The 17797-nt window shown below is 37.5% G+C and overlaps 8 non-coding genes across 8 annotated transcripts; all 8 read left to right on the forward strand.

Moving 5' to 3' along the window:
- The first annotated feature begins 359 nt into the window (after positions 1-359).
- Positions 360-432, forward strand: trnar-ucg (transfer RNA arginine (anticodon UCG)). Its single transcript has one exon. It is a non-coding gene; the product is annotated as a tRNA-Arg (tRNA).
- A 904-nt stretch (positions 433-1336) lies between these two features.
- trnar-ucg (transfer RNA arginine (anticodon UCG)) lies at positions 1337-1409 on the forward strand. The gene has a single exon. It is a non-coding gene; the product is annotated as a tRNA-Arg (tRNA).
- Positions 1410-2313: 904 nt separating this feature from the next.
- trnar-ucg (transfer RNA arginine (anticodon UCG)) lies at positions 2314-2386 on the forward strand. The gene has a single exon. It is a non-coding gene; the product is annotated as a tRNA-Arg (tRNA).
- Positions 2387-3290: 904 nt separating this feature from the next.
- trnar-ucg (transfer RNA arginine (anticodon UCG)) lies at positions 3291-3363 on the forward strand. The gene has a single exon. It is a non-coding gene; the product is annotated as a tRNA-Arg (tRNA).
- Positions 3364-11918: 8555 nt separating this feature from the next.
- On the forward strand, positions 11919-11991 carry trnar-ucg (transfer RNA arginine (anticodon UCG)). The gene has a single exon. It is a non-coding gene; the product is annotated as a tRNA-Arg (tRNA).
- A 1608-nt stretch (positions 11992-13599) lies between these two features.
- On the forward strand, positions 13600-13672 carry trnar-ucg (transfer RNA arginine (anticodon UCG)). Its single transcript has one exon. It is a non-coding gene; the product is annotated as a tRNA-Arg (tRNA).
- A 1698-nt stretch (positions 13673-15370) lies between these two features.
- trnar-ucg (transfer RNA arginine (anticodon UCG)) lies at positions 15371-15443 on the forward strand. Its single transcript has one exon. It is a non-coding gene; the product is annotated as a tRNA-Arg (tRNA).
- A 1690-nt stretch (positions 15444-17133) lies between these two features.
- trnar-ucg (transfer RNA arginine (anticodon UCG)) lies at positions 17134-17206 on the forward strand. The gene has a single exon. It is a non-coding gene; the product is annotated as a tRNA-Arg (tRNA).
- Positions 17207-17797: the final 591 nt, after the last annotated feature.

Below are 17797 nucleotides of genomic sequence, written 5' to 3' on the forward strand. Positions count from 1 at the left end.
AAGGTGTTGCCTCGTGGATAAGGCGTCTTACTTCAAAATAGAAAATTGAGGTTTTGAGGCATTTTCGTGGTCGTTTAATTTCATTAAATCTGCTAATATGGACATGTTTGCAATTTCCCGAAATAAGGCATTGGTCTTGTTTCTTTGAAAGGCTTGGACATTGTTATTCATCTTTAATAATCTAATATTGCAAGGTCTGAGAATTATTGAGTCTGATTCTGCATCGCAAGATTGAGGGAAAAGGTATCTTCTTACTTGTTAAATATCACTAGCTTTCCTCATTCGGACAGGTTCACAACTTTGATGTCTACTGTTGCATAGCAAAGTCTGTATAATGTCAAATAGGGCTGTATCACATAGACTGCGTGGCCTAATGGATAAGGCGTCTGACTTCGAATCAGAAGATTGAGGGTTCGAGTCCCTTCGTGGTTGTTTAATTTCATTAGCTCAGCTAATTTGAACATGTTTGCAATTTCCCGAAATAAGGCATTGGTCTTGTTGCTTTGAAAAGCTTGCACATTGGACACTTCAATAATCTAAGACTGCAAGACCTGAGAAATATTATGTCTGATTGAGGGACATAGTCTTTTCGTACTTGTAAAATATCACTAGCTTTCCTCATTCGGATAGGTTCACAATTTTGATGTCTGTTGTTGCTAAACAACGTCTGTTTGATGTCATATCGGAGAATATGGAGTAGAAGGTGTTGCCTCGTGGATAAGGCGTCTTACTTCGAAACAGAAAATTGAGATTTTGAGGCATTTTCGTGGTCGTTTAATTTCATTAAATCTGCTAATATGGACATGTTTGCAATTTCGCGAAATAAGGCATTGGTCTTGTTGCTTTGAAAAGCTTGGACATTGTTGTTCAACTTTAATAATCTAATATTGCAAGGCCTGAGAATTATTGAGTCTGATTCTGCATCGCAAGATTGAGGGAAAAGGTATCTTCTTACTTGTTAAATATCACTAGCTTTCCTCATTCGGACAGGTTCACAACTTTGATGTCTACTGTTGCATAGCAAAGTCTGTATGATGTCAAATAGGGTCGTTTAATTTCATTAGCTCAGCTAATTCGTACATGTTTGCAATTTCCCTAAATAAGGCATTGGTCTTGTTGCTTTGAAAAGCTTGGACATTGTTGTTCAACTTTAATAATCTAAGACTGCAAGACCTGAGAATTATTGTGTCTGAATCTGCATCGAAAGATTGAAGGAAAGAGTATCTTTGTACTTGTTAAAAATCACTAGCTTTCCTCATTCGGACAGGTTCACAATTTTTATGTCTATGGTTGCATAGCAAAGTCTGTAAAATGTCAAATAGGGCTGTAACACATAGACTGCGTGGCCTAATGGATAAGGCGTCTGACTTCGAATCAGAAGATTGAGGGTTCGAGTCCCTTCGTGGTCGTTTAATTTCATTAGCTCAGCTAGTTTGAACATGTTTGCAATTTCCCGAAATAAGGCATTGGTCTTGTTGCTTTGAAAAGCTTGGACATTGGACACTTCAATAATCTAAGACTGCAAGACCTGAGAAATATTATGTCTGATTGAGGGACATAGTCTTTTCGTACTTGTAAAATATCACTAGCTTTCCTCATTCGGATATGTTCACAATTTTGATGTCTGTTGTTGCTAAGCAACGTCTGTTTGATGTCATATCGGACAATATGGAGTAGAAGGTGTTGCCTCGTGGATAAGGCGTCTTACTTCAAAATAGAAAATTGAGGTTTTGAGGCATTTTCGTGGTCGTTTAATTTCATTAAATATGCTAATATGGACATGTTTGCAATTTCCCGAAATAAGGCATTGGTCTTGTTTCTTTGAAAGGCTTGGACATTGTTATTCATCTTTAATAATCTAATATTGCAAGGCCTGAGAATTATTGAGTCTGATTCTGCATCGCAAGATTGAGGGAAAAGGTATCTTCTTACTTGTTAAATATCACTAGCTTTCCTCATTCGGACAGGTTCACAACTTTGATGTCTACTGTTGCATAGCAAAGTCTGTATGATGTCAAATAGGGTCGTTTAATTTCATTAGCTCAGCTAATTCGTACATGTTTGCAATTTCCCTAAATAAGGCATTGGTCTTGTTGCTTTGAAAAGCTTGGACATTGTTGTTCAACTTTAATAATCTAAGACTGCAAGGCCTGAGAATTATTGTGTCTGAATCTGCATCGAAAGATTGAAGGAAAGAGTATCTTTGTACTTGTTAAAAATCACTAGCTTTCCTCATTCGGACAGGTTCACAATTTTTATGTCTATGGTTGCATAGCAAAGTCTGTAAAATGTCAAATAGGGCTGTAACACATAGACTGCGTGGCCTAATGGATAAGGCGTCTGACTTCGAATCAGAAGATTGAGGGTTCGAGTCCCTTCGTGGTCGTTTAATTTCATTAGCTCAGCTAGTTTGAACATGTTTGCAATTTCCCGAAATAAGGCATTGGTCTTGTTGCTTTGAAAAGCTTGGACATTGGACACTTCAATAATCTAAGACTGCAAGACCTGAGAAATATTATGTCTGATTGAGGGACATAGTCTTTTCGTACTTGTAAAATATCACTAGCTTTCCTCATTCGGATAGGTTCACAATTTTGATGTCTGTTGTTGCTAAGCAACGTCTGTTTGATGTCATATCGGAGAATATGGAGTAGAAGGTGTTGCCTCGTGGATAAGGCGTCTTACTTCAAAATAGAAAATTGAGGTTTTGAGGCATTTTCGTGGTCGTTTAATTTCATTAAATCTGCTAATATGGACATGTTTGCAATTTCCCGAAATAAGGCATTGGTCTTGTTTCTTTGAAAGGCTTGGACATTGTTATTCATCTTTAATAATCTAATATTGCAAGGCCTGAGAATTATTGAGTCTGATTCTGCATCGCAAGATTGAGGGAAAAGGTATCTTCTTACTTGTTAAATATCACTAGCTTTCCTCATTCGGACAGGTTCACAACTTTGATGTCTACTGTTGCATAGCAAAGTCTGTATGATGTCAAATAGGGTCGTTTAATTTCATTAGCTCAGCTAATTCGTACATGTTTGCAATTTCCCGGAATAAGGCATTGGTCTTGTTGCTTTGAAAAGCTTGGACATTGTTGTTCAACTTTAATAATCTAAGACTGCAAGGCCTGAGAATTATTGTGTCTGAATCTGCATCGAAAGATTGAAGGAAAGAGTATCTTTGTACTTGTTAAAAATCACTAGCTTTCCTCATTCGGACAGGTTCACAATTTTTATGTCTATGGTTGCATAGCAAAGTCTGTATAATGTCAAATAGGGCTGTAACACATAGACTGCGTGGCCTAATGGATAAGGCGTCTGACTTCGAATCAGAAGATTGAGGGTTCGAGTCCCTTCGTGGTCGTTTAATTTCATTAGCTCAGCTAGTTTGAACATGTTTGCAATTTCCCGAAATAAGGCATTGGTCTTGTTTCTTTGAAAGGCTTGGACATTGTTATTCATCTTTAATAATCTAATATTGCAAGGCCTGAGAATTATTGAGTCTGATTCTGCATCGCAAGATTGAGGGAAAAGGTATCTTCTTACTTGTTAAATATCACTAGCTTTCCTCATTCGGACAGGTTCACAACTTTGATGTCTACTGTTGCATAGCAAAGTCTGTATAATGTCAAATAGGGCTGTATCACATAGACTGCGTGGCCTAATGGATAAGGCGTCTGACTTCGAATCAGAAGATTGAGGGTCCGTGTCCCTTCGTGGTTGTTTAATTTCATTAGCTCAGCTAATTTGAAGATGTTTGCAATTTCCCGAAATAAGGCATTGGTCTTGTTGCTTTGAAAAGCTTGGACATTGGACACTTCAATAATCTAAGACTGCAAGACCTGAGAAATATTATGTCTGATTGAGGGACAAGACCTTACTTCGAAACAGAAAATTGAGATTTTGAGGCATTTTCGTGGTCGTTTAATTTCATTAAATCTGCTAATATGGACATGTTTGCAATTTCGCTAAATAAGGCATTGGTCTTGTTGCTTTGAAAATCTTGGACATTGTTGTTCAACTTTAATAATCTAAGACTGCAAGGCCTGAGAATTATTGTGTCTGAATCTGCATCGCAAGATTGAGGGAAAAGGTATCTTCTTACTTGTTAAATATCACTAGCTTTCCTCATTCGGACAGGTTCACAATTTTTATGTCTATGGTTGCATAGCAAAGTCTGTATAATGTCAAATAGGGCTGTATCACATAGACTGCGTGGCCTAATGGATAAGGCGTCTGACTTCGAATCAGAAGATTGAGGGTCCGAGTCCCTTCGTGGTTGTTTAATTTCATTAGCTCAGCTAATTTGAACATGTTTGCAATTTCCCGAAATAAGGCATTGGTCTTGTTGCTTTGAAAAGCTTGGACATTGGACACTTCAATAATCTAAGACTGCAAGACCTGAGAAATATTATGTCTGATTGAGGGACATAGTCTTTTCGTACTTGTAAAATATCACTAGCTTTCCTCATTCGGATAGGTTTACAATTTTGATGTCTGTTGTTGCTAAACAACGTCTGTTTGATGTCATATCGGAGAATATGGAGTAGAAGGTGTTGCCTCGTGGATAATGCGTCTTACTTCGAAACAGAAAATTGAGATTTTGAGGCATTTTCGTGGTCGTTTAATTTCATTAAATCTGCTAATATGGACATGTTTGCAATTTCCCGAAATAAGGCATTGGTCTTGTTTCTTTGAAAGGCTTGGACATTGTTATTCATCTTTAATAATCTAATATTGCAAGGCCTGAGAATTATTGAGTCTGATTCTGCATCGCAAGATTGAGGGAAAAGGTATCTTCTTACTTGTTAAATATCACTAGCTTTCCTCATTCGGACAGGTTCACAACTTTGATGTCTACTGTTGCATAGCAAAGTCTGTATAATGTCAAATAGGGCTGTATCACATAGACTGCGTGGCCTAATGGATAAGGCGTCTGACTTCGAATAAGAAGATTGAGGGTCCGTGTCCCTTCGTGGTTGTTTAATTTCATTAGCTCAGCTAATTTGAAGATGTTTGCAAATTCCCGAAATAAGGCATTGGTCTTGTTGCTTTGAAAAGCTTGGACATTGGACACTTCAATAATCTAAGACTGCAAGACCTGAGAAATATTATGTCTGATTGAGGGACAAGACCTTACTTCGAAACAGAAAATTGAGATTTTGAGGCATTTTCGTGGTCGTTTAATTTCATTAAATCTGCTAATATGGACATGTTTGCAATTTCGCGAAATAAGGCATTGGTCTTGTTGCTTTGAAAAGCTTGGACATTGTTGTTCAACTTTAATAATCTAAGACTGCAAAACCTGAGAATTATTGTGTCTGAATCTGCATCGAAAGATTGAAGGAAAGAGTATCCTTGTACTTGTTAAAAATCACTAGCTTTCCTCATTCGGACAGGTTCACCATTTTTATGTCTATGGTTGCATAGCAAAGTCTGTATAATGTCAAATAGGGCTGTATCTCATAGACTGCGTGGCCTAATGGATAAGGCGTCTGACTTCGAATCAGAAGATTGAGAGTTCGAGTCCCTTCGTGGTTGTTTAATTTCATTAGCTCAGCTAATTTGAACATGTTTGCAATTTCCCGAAATATGTCATTGGTCTTGTTGCTTTGAAAAGCTTGGACATTGTTGTTCAACTTCAATAATCTAAGACTGCAAGACCTGAGAAATATTATGTCTGATTGAGGGACATAGTCTTTTCGTACTTGTAAAATATCACTAGCTTTCCTCATTCGGATAGGTTCACAATTTTGATGTCTGTTGTTGCTAAGCAACGTCTGTTTGATGTCATATCGGAGAATATGGAGTAGAAGGTGTTGCCTCGTGGATAAGGCGTCTTACTTCGAAACATAAAATTGAGGTTTTGAGGCTTTTTCGTGGTCGTTTAATTTCATTAAATCTGCTAATATGGACATGTTTGCAATTTCGCTAAATAAGGCATTGGTCTTGTTGCTTTGAAAAGCTTGGACATTGTTGTTCAACTTTAATAATCTAAGACTGCAAGGCCTGAGAATTATTGTGTCTGAATCTGCATCGCAAGATTGAGGGAAAAGGTATCTTCTTACTTGTTAAATATCACTAGCTTTCCTCATTCGGACAGGTTCACAACTTTGATGTCTACTGTTGCATAGCAAAGTCTGTATAATGTCAAATAGGGCTGTATCACATAGACTGCGTGGCCTAATGGATAAGGCGTCTGACTTCGAATCAGAAGATTGAGGGTCCGAGACCCTTCGTGGTTGTTTAATTTCATTAGCTCAGCTAATTTGAACATGTTTGCAATTTCCCGAAATAAGGCATTGGTCTTGTTGCTTTGAAAAGCTTGGACATTGGACACTTCAATAATCTAAGACTGCAAGACCTGAGAAATATTATGTCTGATTGAGGGACATAGTCTTTTCGTACTTGTAAAATATCACTAGCTTTCCTCATTCGGATAGGTTCACAATTTTGATGTCTGTTGTTGCTAAGCAACGTCTGTTTGATGTCATATCGGAGAATATGGAGTAGAAGGTGTTGCCTCGTGGATAAGGCGTCTTACTTCGAAACAGAAAATTGAGATTTTGAGGCATTTTCGTGGTCGTTTAATTTCATTAAATCTGCTAATATGGACATGTTTGCAATTTCGCGAAATAAGGCATTGGTCTTGTTGCTTTGAAAAGCTTGGACATTGTTGTTCAACTTTAATAATCTAAGACTGCAAGGCCTGAGAATTATTGTGTCTGAATCTGCATCGAAAGATTGAAGGAAAGAGTATCCTTGTACTTGTTAAAAATCACTAGCTTTCCTCATTCGGACAGGTTCACAATTTTTATGTCTATGGTTGCATAGCAAAGTCTGTATAATGTCAAATAGGGCTGTATCGCATAGACTGCGTGTTCTAATGGATAATGCGTCTGACTTCGAATCAGAAGATTGAGGGTTCGAGTCCCTTCGTGGTTGTTTAATTTCATTAGCTCAGCTAATTTGAACATGTTTGCAATTTCCCGAAATAAGGCATTGGTCTTGTTGCTTTGAAAAGCTTGGACATTGGACACTTCAATAATCTAAGACTGCAAGACCTGAGAAATATTATGTCTGATTGAGGGACATAGTCTTTTCGTACTTGTAAAATATCACTAGCTTTCCTCATTCGGATAGGTTTACAATTTTTATGTCTGTTGTTGCTAAACAACGTCTGTTTGATGTCATATCGGAGAATATGGAGTAGAAGGTGTTGCCTCGTGGATAAGGCGTCTTACTTCGAAACAGAAAATTGAGATTTTGAGGCATTTTCGTGGTCGTTTAATTTCATTAAATCTGCTAATATGGACATGTTTGCAATTTCGCGAAATAAGGCATTGGTCTTGTTGCTTTGAAAAGCTTGGACATTGTTGTTCAACTTTAATAATCTAAGACTGCAAGGCCTGAGAATTATTGTGTCTGAATCTGCATCGAAAGATTGAAGGAAAGAGTATCTTTGTACTTGTTAAAAATCACTAGCTTTCCTCATTCGGACAGGTTCACAATTTTTATGTCTATGGTTGCATAGAAAAGTCTGTATAATGTCAAATAGGGCTGTATCACATAGACTGGGTGGCCTAATGGATAAGGCGTCTGACTTCGAATCAGAAGATTGAGGGTTCGAGTCCCTTCGTGGTCGTTTAATTTCATTAGCTCAGCTAATTTGAACATGTTTGCAATTTCCCGAAATAAGGCATTGGTCTTGTTGCTTTGAAAAGCTTGGACATTGTTGTTCAACTTCAATAATCTAAGACTGCAAGACCTGAGAAATATTATGTCTGATCGAGGGACATAGTCTTTTCGTACTTGTAAAATATCACTAGCTTTCCTCATTCGGATAGGTTCACAATTTTGATGTCTGTTGTTGCTAAGCAACGTCTGTTTGATGTCATATCGGACAATATGGAGTAGAAGGTGTTGCCTCGTGGATAAGGCGTCTTACTTCAAAATAGAAAATTGAGGTTTTGAGGCATTTTCGTGGTCGTTTAATTTCATTAAATCTGCTAATATGGACATGTTTGCAATTTCCCGAAATAAGGCATTGGTCTTGTTTCTTTGAAAGGCTTGGACATTGTTATTCATCTTTAATAATCTAATATTGCAAGGCCTGAGAATTATTGATTCTGATTCTGCATCGCAAGATTGAGGGAAAAGGTATCTTCTTACTTGTTAAATATCACTAGCTTTCCTCATTCGGACAGGTTCACAACTTTGATGTCTACTGTTGCATAGCAAAGTCTGTATGATGTCAAATAGGGTCGTTTAATTTCATTAGCTCAGCTAATTCGTACATGTTTGCAATTTCCCTAAATAAGGCATTGGTCTTGTTGCTTTGAAAAGCTTGGACATTGTTGTTCAACTTCAATAATCTAAGACTGCAAGACCTGAGAAATATTATGTCTGATTGAGGGACATAGTCTTTTCGTACTTGTAAAATATCACTAGCTTTCCTCATTCGGATAGGTTCACAATTTTGATGTCTGTTGTTGCTAAGCAACGTCTGTTTGATGTCATATCGGAGAATATGGAGTAGAAGGTGTTGCCTCGTGGATAAGGCGTCTTACTTCGAAACATAAAATTGAGGTTTTGAGGCTTTTTCGTGGTCGTTTAATTTCATTAAATCTGCTAATATGGACATGTTTGCAATTTCGCTAAATAAGGCATTGGTCTTGTTGCTTTGAAAAGCTTGGACATTGTTGTTCAACTTTAATAATCTAAGACTGCAAGGCCTGAGAATTATTGTGTCTGAATCTGCATCGCAAGATTGAGGGAAAAGGTATCTTCTTACTTGTTAAATATCACTAGCTTTCCTCATTCGGACAGGTTCACAACTTTGATGTCTACTGTTGCATAGCAAAGTCTGTATAATGTCAAATAGGGCTTTATCACATAGACTGCGTGGCCTAATGGATAAGGCGTCTGACTTCGAATCAGAAGATTGAGGGTCCGAGACCCTTCGTGGTTGTTTAATTTCATTAGCTCAGCTAATTTGAACATGTTTGCAATTTCCCGAAATAAGGCATTGGTCTTGTTGCTTTGAAAAGCTTGGACATTGGACACTTCAATAATCTAAGACTGCAAGACCTGAGAAATATTATGTCTGATTGAGGGACATAGTCTTTTCGTACTTGTAAAATATCACTAGCTTTCCTCATTCGGATAGGTTTACAATTTTGATGTCTGTTGTTGCTAAACAACGTCTGTTTGATGTCATATCGGAGAATATGGAGTAGAAGGTGTTGCCTCGTGGATAAGGCGTCTTACTTCGAAACAGAAAATTGAGATTTTGAGGCATTTTCGTGGTCGTTTAATTTCATTAAATCTGCTAATATGGACATGTTTGCAATTTCGCGAAATAAGGCATTGGTCTTGTTGCTTTGAAAAGCTTGGACATTGTTGTTCAACTTTAATAATCTAAGACTGCAAGGCCTGAGAATTATTGTGTCTGAATCTGCATCGAAAGATTGAAGGAAAGAGTATCCTTGTACTTGTTAAAAATCACTAGCTTTCCTCATTCGGACAGGTTCACAATTTTTATGTCTATGGTTGCATAGCAAAGTCTGTATAATGTCAAATAGGGCTGTATCGCATAGACTGCGTGTTCTAATGGATAATGCGTCTGACTTCGAATCAGAAGATTGAGGGTTCGAGTCCCTTCGTGGTTGTTTAATTTCATTAGCTCAGCTAATTTGAACATGTTTGCAATTTCCCGAAATAAGGCATTGGTCTTGTTGCTTTGAAAAGCTTGGACATTGTTGTTCAACTTCAATAATCTAAGACTGCAAGACCTGAGAAATATTATGTCTGATCGAGGGACATAGTCTTTTCGTACTTGTAAAATATCACTAGCTTTCCTCATTCGGATAGGTTCACAATTTTGATGTCTGTTGTTGCTAAGCAATGTCTGTTTGATGTCATATCGGACAATATGGAGTAGAAGGTGTTGCCTCGTGGATAAGGCGTCTTACTTCAAAATAGAAAATTGAGGTTTTGAGGCATTTTCGTGGTCGTTTAATTTCATTAAATCTGCTAATATGGACATGTTTGCAATTTCCCGAAATAAGGCATTGGTCTTGTTTCTTTGAAAGGCTTGGACATTGTTATTCATCTTTAATAATCTAATATTGCAAGGCCTGAGAATTATTGATTCTGATTCTGCATCGCAAGATTGAGGGAAAAGGTATCTTCTTACTTGTTAAATATCACTAGCTTTCCTCATTCGGACAGGTTCACAACTTTGATGTCTACTGTTGCATAGCAAAGTCTGTATGATGTCAAATAGGGTCGTTTAATTTCATTAGCTCAGCTAATTCGTACATGTTTGCAATTTCCCTAAATAAGGCATTGGTCTTGTTGCTTTGAAAAGCTTGGACATTGTTGTTCAACTTTAATAATCTAAGACTGCAAGGCCTGAGAATTATTGTGTCTGAATCTGCATCGAAAGATTGAAGGAAAGAGTATCTTTGTACTTGTTAAAAATCACTAGCTTTCCTCATTCGGACAGGTTCACAATTTTTATGTCTATGGTTGCATAGCAAAGTCTGTATAATGTCAAATAAGACTGTATCACATAGATTGCGTGGCCTAATGGATAAGGCGTCTGACTTCGAATCAGAAGATTGAGGGTTCGAGTCCCTTCGTGGTCGTTTAATTTCATTAGCTCAGCTAATTTGAACATGTTTGCAATTTCCCGAAATAAGGCATTGGTCTTGTTGCTTTGAAAAGCTTGGACATTGTTGTTCAACTTTAATAATCTAAGACTGCAAGGCCTGAGAATTATTGTGTCTGAATCTGCATCGAAAGATTGAAGGAAAGAGTATCCTTGTACTTGTTAAAAATCACTAGCTTTCCTCATTCGGACAGGTTCACAATTTGCATGTCTATGGTTGCATAGCAAAGTCTGTATAATGTCAAATAAGGCTGTATCACATAGATTGCGTGGCCTAATGGATAAGGCGTCTGACTTCGAATCAGAAGATTGAGGGTTCGAGTCCCTTCGTGGTTGTTTAATTTCATTAGCTCAGCTAATTTGAACATGTTTGCAATTTCCCGAAATAAGGCATTGGTCTTGTTGCTTTGAAAAGCTTGGACATTGTTGTTCAACTTCAATAATGTAAGACTGCAAGACCTGAGAAATATTATGTCTGATTGAGGGACATAGTCTTTTCGTACTTGTAAAATATCACTAGCTTTCCTCATTCGGATAGGTTCACAATTTTGATGTCTGTTGTTGCTAAGCAACGTCTGTTTGATGTCATATCGGAGAATATGGAGTAGAAGGTGTTGCCTCGTGGATAAGGCGTCTTACTTCAAAACAGAAAATTGAGGTTTTGAGGCATTTTCGTGGTCGTTTAATTTCATTAAATCTGCTAATATGGACATGTTTGCAATTTCCCGAAATAAGGCATTGGTCTTGTTTCTTTGAAAGGCTTGGACATTGTTATTCATCTTTAATAATCTAATATTGCAAGGCCTGAGAATTATTGTGTCTGATTCTGCATCGCAAGATTGAGGGAAAAGGTATCTTCTTACTTGTTAAATATCACTAGCTTTCCCCATTCGGACAGGTTCACAACTTTGATGTCTACTGTTGCATAGCAAAGTCTGTATGATGTCAAATAGGGTCGTTTAATTTCATTAGCTCAGCTAATTCATACATGTTTGCAATTTCCCTAAATAAGGCATTGGTCTTGTTGCTTTTAAAAGCTTGGACATTGTGGTTCAACTGTAATAATCTAAGACTGCAAGACCTGAGAATTATTGTGTCTGAATCTGCATCGAAAGATTGAAGGAAAGAGTATCTTTGTACTTGTTAAAAATCACTAGCTTTCCTCATTCGGACAGGTTCACAATTTTTATGTCTATGGTTGCATAGCAAAGTCTGTATAATGTCAAATAGGGCTGTAACACATAGACTGCGTGGCCTAATGGATAAGGCGTCTGACTTCGAATCAGAAGATTGAGGGTTCGAGTCCCTTCGTGGTCGTTTAATTTCATTAGCTCAGCTAGTTTGAACATGTTTGCAATTTCCCGAAATAAGGCATTGGTCTTGTTGCTTTGAAAAGCTTGGACATTGGACACTTCAATAATCTAAGACTGCAAGACCTGAGAAATATTATGTCTGATTGAGGGACATAGTCTTTTCGTACTTGTAAAATATCACTAGCTTTCCTCATTCGGATAGGTTCACAATTTTGATGTCTGTTGTTGCTAAGCAACGTCTGTTTGATGTCATATCGGACAATATGGAGTAGAAGGTGTTGCCTCGTGGATAAGGCGTCTTACTTCAAAATAGAAAATTGAGGTTTTGAGGCATTTTCGTGGTCGTTTAATTTCATTAAATATGCTAATATGGACATGTTTGCAATTTCCCGAAATAAGGCATTGGTCTTGTTTCTTTGAAAGGCTTGGACATTGTTATTCATCTTTAATAATCTAATATTGCAAGGCCTGAGAATTATTGAGTCTGATTCTGCATCGCAAGATTGAGGGAAAAGGTATCTTCTTACTTGTTAAATATCACTAGCTTTCCTCATTCGGACAGGTTCACAATTTTTATGTCTATGGTTGCATAGCAAAGTCTGTATAATGTCAAATAAGGCTGTATCACATCGATCGCGTGGCCTAATGGATAAGGCGTCTGACTTCGAATCAGAAGATTGAGGGTTCGAGTCCCTTCGTGGTTGTTTAATTTCATTAGCTCAGCTAATTTGAACATGTTTGCAATTTCCCGAAATAAGGCATTGGTCTTGTTGCTTTGAAAAGCTTGGACATTGTTGTTCAACTTCAATAATCTAAGACTGCAAGACCTGAGAAATATTATGTCTGATTGAGGGACATAGTCTTTTCGTACTTGTAAAATATCACTAGCTTTCCTCATTCGGATAGGTTCACAATGTTGATGTCTGTTGTTGCTAAGCAACGTCTGTTTGATGTCATATCGGAGAATATGGAGTAGAAGGTGTTGCCTCGTGGATAAGGCGTCTTACTTCAAAATAGAAAATTGAGGTTTTGAGGCATTTTCGTGGTCGTTTAATTTCATTAAATCTGCTAATATGGACATGTTTGCAATTTCCCGAAATAAGGCATTGGTCTTGTTTCTTTGAAAGGCTTGGACATTGTTATTCATCTTTAATAATCTAATATTGCAAGGCCTGAGAATTATTGAGTCTGATTCTGCATCGCAAGATTGAGGGAAAAGGTATCTTCTTACTTGTTAAATATCACTAGCTTTCCTCATTCGGACAGGTTCACAACTTTGATGTCTACTGTTGCATAGCAAAGTCTGTATGATGTCAAATAGGGTCGTTTAATTTCATTAGCTCAGCTAATTCATACATGTTTGCAATTTCCCTAAATAAGGCATTGGTCTTGTTGCTTTTAAAAGCTTGGACATTGTGGTTCAACTGTAATAATCTAAGACTGCAAGACCTGAGAATTATTGTGTCTGAATCTGCATCGAAAGATTGAAGGAAAGAGTATCTTTGTACTTGTTAAAAATCACTAGCTTTCCTCATTCGGACAGGTTCACAATTTTTATGTCTATGGTTGCATAGCAAAGTCTGTATAATGTCAAATAGGGCTGTATCACATAGACTGCGTGGCCTAATGGATAAGGCGTCTGACTTCGAATCAGAAGATTGAGGGTTCGAGTCCCTTCGTGGTTGTTTAATTTCATTAGCTCAGCTAATTTGAACATGTTTGCAATTTCCCGGAATAAGGCATTGGTCTTGTTGCTTTGAAAAGCTTGGACATTGTTGTTCAACTTTAATAATCTAAGACTGCAAGGCCTGAGAATTATTGTGTCTGAATCTGCATCGAAAGATTGAAGGAAAGAGTATCTTTGTACTTGTTAAAAATCACTAGCTTTCCTCATTCGGACAGATTCACAATTTGTATGTCTATGGTTGCATAGCAAAGTCTGTATAATGTCAAATAGGGCTGTATCACATAGATTGCGTGGCCTAATGGATAAGGCGTCTGACTTCGAATCAGAAGATTGAGGGTTCGAGTCCCTTCGTGGTTGTTTAATTTCATTAGCTCAGCTAATTTGAACATGTTTGCAATTTCCCGAAATAAGGCATTGGTCTTGTTGCTTTGAAAAGCTTGGACATTGTTGTTCAACTTCAATAATCTAAGACTGCAAGACCTGAGAAATATTATGTCTGATTGAGGGACATAGTCTTTTCGTACTTGTAAAATATCACTAGCTTTCCTCATTCGGATAGGTTCACAATTTTGATGTCTGTTGTTGCTAAGCAACGTCTGTTTGATGTCATATCGGAGAATATGGAGCAGAAGGTGTTGCCTCGTGGATAAGGCGTCTTACTTCGAAACATAAAATTGAGGTTTTGAGGCATTTTCGTGGTCGTTTAATTTCATTAAATCTGCTAATATGGACATGTTTGCAATTTCGCTAAATAAGGCATTGGTCTTGTTGCTTTGAAAAGCTTGGACATTGTTGTTCAACTTTAATAATCTAATAATCTAAGACTGCAAGGCCTGAGAATTATTGTGTCTGAATCTGCATCGAAAGATTGAAGGAAAGAGTATCTTTGTACTTGTTAAAAATCACTAGCTTTCCTCATTCGGACAGGTTCACAATTTTTATGTCTATGGTTGCATAGCAAAGTCTGTATAATGTCAAATAGGGCTGTATCACATAGACTGCGTGGCCTAATGGATAAGGCGTCTGACTTCGAATCAGAAGATTGAGGGTTCGAGTTCCTTCGTGGTTGTTTAATTTCATTAGCTCCGCTAATATGGACATGTTTGCAATTTCGCTAAATAAGGCATTGGTCTTGTTGCTTTGAAAAGCTTGGACATTGGACACTTCAATAATCTAAGACTGCAAGACCTGAGAAATATTATGTCTGATTGAGGGACATAGTCTTTTCGTACTTGTAAAATATCACTAGCTTTCCTCATTCGGATAGGTTTACAATTTTGATGTCTGTTGTTGCTAAACAACGTCTGTTTGATGTCATATCGGAGAATATGGAGTAGAAGGTGTTGCCTCGTGGATAAGGCGTCTTACTTCGAAACAGAAAATTGAGATTTTGAGGCATTTTCGTGGTCGTTTAATTTCATTAAATCTGCTAATATGGACATGTTTGCAATTTCGCGAAATAAGGCATTGGTCTTGTTGCTTTGAAAAGCTTGGACATTGTGGTTCAACTGTAATAATCTAAGACTGCAAGACCTGAGAATTATTGTGTCTGAATCTGCATCGAAAGATTGAAGGAAAGAGTATCTTTGTACTTGTTAAAAATCACTAGCTTTCCTCATTCGGACAGGTTCACAATTTTTATGTCTATGGTTGCATAGCAAAGTCTGTATAATGTCAAATAGGGCTGTATCACATAGACTGCGTGGCCTAATGGATAAGGCGTCTGACTTCGAATCAGAAGATTGAGGGTTCGAGTCCCTTCGTGGTTGTTTAATTTCATTAGCTCAGCTAATTTGAACATGTTTGCAATTTCCCGGAATAAGGCATTGGTCTTGTTGCTTTGAAAAGCTTGGACATTGTTGTTCAACTTTAATAATCTAAGACTGCAAGGCCTGAGAATTATTGTGTCTGAATCTGCATCGAAAGATTGAAGGAAAGAGTATCTTTGTACTTGTTAAAAATCACTAGCTTTCCTCATTCGGACAGATTCACAATTTGTATGTCTATGGTTGCATAGCAAAGTCTGTATAATGTCAAATAGGGCTGTATCACATAGATTGCGTGGCCTAATGGATAAGGCGTCTGACTTCGAATCAGAAGATTGAGGGTTCGAGTCCCTTCGTGGTTGTTTAATTTCATTAGCTCAGCTAATTTGAACATGTTTGCAATTTCCCGAAATAAGGCATTGGTCTTGTTGCTTTGAAAAGCTTGGACATTGTTGTTCAACTTCAATAATCTAAGACTGCAAGACCTGAGAAATATTATGTCTGATTGAGGGACATAGTCTTTTCGTACTTGTAAAATATCACTAGCTTTCCTCATTCGGATAGGTTCACAATTTTGATGTCTGTTGTTGCTAAGCAACGTCTGTTTGATGTCATATCGGAGAATATGGAGTAGAAGGTGTTGCCTCGTGGATAAGGCGTCTTACTTCGAAACATAAAATTGAGGTTTTGAGGCATTTTCGTGGTCGTTTAATTTCATTAAATCTGCTAATATGGACATGTTTGCAATTTCGCTAAATAAGGCATTGGTCTTGTTGCTTTGAAAAGCTTGGACATTGTTGTTCAACTTTAATAATCTAAGACTGCAAGGCCTGAGAATTATTGTGTCTGAATCTGCATCGAAAGATTGAAGGAAAGAGTATCTTTGTACTTGTTAAAAATCACTAGCTTTCCTCATTCGGACAGGTTCACAATTTGTATGTCTATGGTTGCATAGCAAAGTCTGTATAATGTCAAATAGGGCTGTATCACATAGACTGCGTGGCCTAATGGATAAGGCGTCTGACTTCGAATCAGAAGATTGAGGGTTCGAGTTCCTTCGTGGTTGTTTAATTTCATTAGCTCCGCTAATATGGACATGTTTGCAATTTCGCTAAATAAGGCATTGGTCTTGTTGCTTTGAAAAGCTTGGACATTGGACACTTCAATAATCTAAGACTGCAAGACCTGAGAAATATTATGTCTGATTGAGGGACATAGTCTTTTCGTACTTGTAAAATATCACTAGCTTTCCTCATTCGGATAGGTTTACAATTTTGATGTCTGTTGTTGCTAAACAACGTCTGTTTGATGTCATATCGGAGAATATGGAGTAGAAGGTGTTGCCTCGTGGATAAGGCGTCTTACTTCGAAACAGAAAATTGAGATTTTGAGGCATTTTCGTGGTCGTTTAATTTCATTAAATCTGCTAATATGGACATGTTTGCAATTTCGCGAAATAAGGCATTGGTCTTGTTGCTTTGAAAAGCTTGGACATTGTGGTTAAACTGTAATAATCTAAGACTGCAAGACCTGAGAATTATTGTGTCTGAATCTGCATCGAAAGATTGAAGGAAAGAGTATCTTTGTACTTGTTAAAAATCACTAGCTTTCCTCATTCGGACAGGTTCACAATTTTTATGTCTATGGTTGCATAGCAAAGTCTGTATAATGTCAAATAGGGCTGTATCACATAGACTGCGTGGCCTAATGGATAAGGCGTCTGACTTCGAATCAGAAGATTGAGGGTTCGAGTCCCTTCGTGGTTGGTTAATTTCATTAGCTCAGCTAATTTGAACATGTTTGCAATTTCCCGGAATAAGGCATTGGTCTTGTTGCTTTGAAAAGCTTGGACATTGTTGTTCAACTTTAATAATCTAAGACTGCAAGGCCTGAGAATTATTGTGTCTGAATCTGCATCGAAAGATTGAAGGAAAGAGTATCTTTGTACTTGTTAAAAATCACTAGCTTTCCTCATTCGGACAGATTCACAATTTGTATGTCTATGGTTGCATAGCAAAGTCTGTATAATGTCAAATAGGGCTGTATCACATAGATTGCGTGGCCTAATGGATAAGGCGTCTGACTTCGAATCAGAAGATTGAGGGTTCGAGTCCCTTCGTGGTTGTTTAATTTCATTAGCTCAGCTAATTTGAACATGTTTGCAATTTCCCGAAATAAGGCATTGGTCTTGTTGCTTTGAAAAGCTTGGACATTGTTGTTCAACTTCAATAATCTAAGACTGCAAGACCTGAGAAATATTATGTCTGATTGAGGGACATAGTCTTTTCGTACTTGTAAAATATCACTAGCTTTCCTCATTCGGATAGGTTCACAATTTTGATGTCTGTTGTTGCTAA

The sequence above is a fragment of the Oncorhynchus clarkii genome, chromosome 20, assembly GCF_045791955.1.
Source record: "Oncorhynchus clarkii lewisi isolate Uvic-CL-2024 chromosome 20, UVic_Ocla_1.0, whole genome shotgun sequence".
Taxonomy (NCBI): Eukaryota; Metazoa; Chordata; class Actinopteri; order Salmoniformes; family Salmonidae; genus Oncorhynchus; species Oncorhynchus clarkii.